Here is a 2,602-nt window from a genome sequence, read left to right as displayed (position 1 = left end):
TCTTTCTTTCTTTCTTTCTTTCTTTCTTTCTTTCTTTCTTTCTTTCTGTCTCTCTCTCCCTCTCTCTCTCTCCCTCTCTCTCTCTTTCTCTCTCTCTTTCTTTCTTATGTATACCTAGAAGGGGGATTACTGGGTCATATGGTAATTCTATTTTTAGTTTTTTGAGGAATCATCACACTATTTTTCATAGTGGTGGCACCATTTTATAATCCCACCAACAATGTATAAGATTTCCAATTTCTCCGCATCCTTACCAACACTTATTTTCTGTTTTATTTCATTTTGTTTAATAGCAGCCATCCTGATAGGTTTGAAGTGACACCTCATCTTGTTTTTAATTCTAACATCCCTTCTATGTCTGGTTGTGATGCTTGCTCTGTCCTTGCATTTATTTTTTGCCTTCTAAAATGGCTTTTTTTCCCCCCTTGATAGCCTGATAATATACCAAGAAAAAAGGAACTGCTGCAATTTGATCTTTAGTTTGTGGTGAGGTGTGGGGAGAGGGAAGTAAGATTAGATCTCAGATTTGCAGTGAGGCCTCTGGACTGTAAGCTTCACAAATGTTTCTATTTGTTGTTTTTTTTTTTTCCATCCCACTTAGATGAGAGAGGATGGCTAGAGTGGTCTGAATTGGATATTTCTCTTCTCCCATGTGGAAGGCTAGAGCTGACTAGAGTTGTATAATGCTGCTTCTAGGTCAGTTAGACTCTTAATAATGTCCCAGCCATTTAGGTCCTGGTTTACTATTTTCTTCTGAGGGCAGAACCTTTTTAAGAAGAACACAGTGTACCATAAGAAAAAAGAAGAGGAAGAAGAAGAAGAACACAGTGCTCTGGAATGTTTTAAAATTATTCCTTTCTTTCTCCCCCTATTGGAAGCATGAGAGGGTTTTTCTCCAGTATTTTCTGTGAGAACCTGCTCAAGTTCCTGGAGGTAAATCTCACAAAATTGTGGGATCCTCATATGACTGGGTCCCCTGGAGTTTTTAACTCTCAAAGTTGCCTGCACTGGGCCTCCAGCACCTCATCAATTATAGTCTGACTTTTCCTCTCCCAGCCCTGGCTCTCATGATAGTTTCTCTTCCTGAATCCCTGTATTTTCCCGTCTGCCTCTTCAAACCAGGATGCAGCCATTTGCTGTTTCTTCACTGCTCTTACATATCCTAGAATAGTTGTTGATTTGTCAGTCTGTTCAACTTTTTCTTGTATTTAATCTGAAGTGGCAACTTCCAAGCACCTTATAGGCAGAACTGGAAACTGAAAGTTTTTTCTCATTATGGTTTTGACTTAAATTTTCCAAATATTAGTGAAATTGAGCAACTTTTTATATTCTTGTTGGCCACTTGCATGTTATCTTTCAAGAAATGTCTATTCAATTTCTTTGCCCGTTTTTTAATCAGGCTATTTGATTTTTGCTTATGAGTTATAAGACTTCTTTGTATATTCTGGATATTAATCTCTTATCAAATTTTAGAAATGAAAATATTTTCTTCTATTCCACAGATTGCCTTTTCACTCTGTTTTTTTAGACAGAGTCTCACCCTGTCACTCGGGTTGGAGTGCAATGGTGCCATCTTGGCTCACTGCAACCTCTTCTTCCCATGTGCAAGCGATTCTCCTGCCTCAGCCTCGCAAGTAGCTGGGATTACAAGCACATGCCACCACACCTGGCTCATTTTTTGTATCTTTAGTAGAGATGGGGTTTCACCATGTTGGCCAGGCTGGTCTCGAACTCCTGACTTCAGGTGAGCCACCCGCCTTGGCCTCCCAATGTGCTGGGATTACAGGCATGAGCCACGGCATCTGGCCTCTTTTCACTCTGTTGATTGTGTCCTTTGTTGCACAAAAGTTTTTAAGATTCATGTAGTCTCATTTATCTATTTTTGCTTTTATTGCCTGTGTTTTCAGTATCATACCCAATAAATCATTGTCAAGTCCAGTGTCATGAAGCTTTCCCTATATGTTTTCTTATAGGAATTTTATAAATTTAGGTTTTATGTTTAGGTCATTAATATATTTTGAGTTAATGGTGTAAACTAAAGGCCCAACTTCATTCTTTTGCATGTAGAGATCCAGTTTTTTCAACATCAGTTGTTGAAGACACTGTTTTTCCCCACTGAATGGTCTTGGTATCCTTGTCAAAGATCATTTGACCACATGCATGAAAATTTAATTTATAGGCTGTGTATTCTATTCAACTGGTCTATTTGTCTGTTTTTATGCCTGTACCACACTACTTTGATTATCATAGATTTGTAATACGTTTTGAAATCAGGAAAACTCTAATGTCCTCCAACTTGGTTCTTTTTCAAAATTGTTTTGACTATTCAGAATGCTTTGATATACCAAATGAATTTCAGGATTTATTTTTTATTTCTCCAAAAGATCCCGTAAGGATTTTGATAAGGATTGCATTGACTCTGTAGGTCTCTTTGGACATTAGAACAATGTAACAATCTTAAGTTATCTAATCCATGAACACAGGATATCTTTCATTTATTAGTATCTGCTTTAATTTCATTCAGCAACATTTTATAGTTTTCGGTGTACAAGCTTCTCATCTCCTTGGTTAGGTTTATTCTTTTTTTTTTTTTTTTTTTTTT

This window comes from Piliocolobus tephrosceles, chromosome 10 (genome assembly GCF_002776525.5).
Source record: "Piliocolobus tephrosceles isolate RC106 chromosome 10, ASM277652v3, whole genome shotgun sequence".
In the NCBI taxonomy this organism is placed as follows: domain Eukaryota; kingdom Metazoa; phylum Chordata; class Mammalia; order Primates; family Cercopithecidae; genus Piliocolobus; species Piliocolobus tephrosceles.
The sequence above is the reverse complement of the archived record's forward strand: the minus strand, read 5'-3'. Positions refer to the sequence as shown.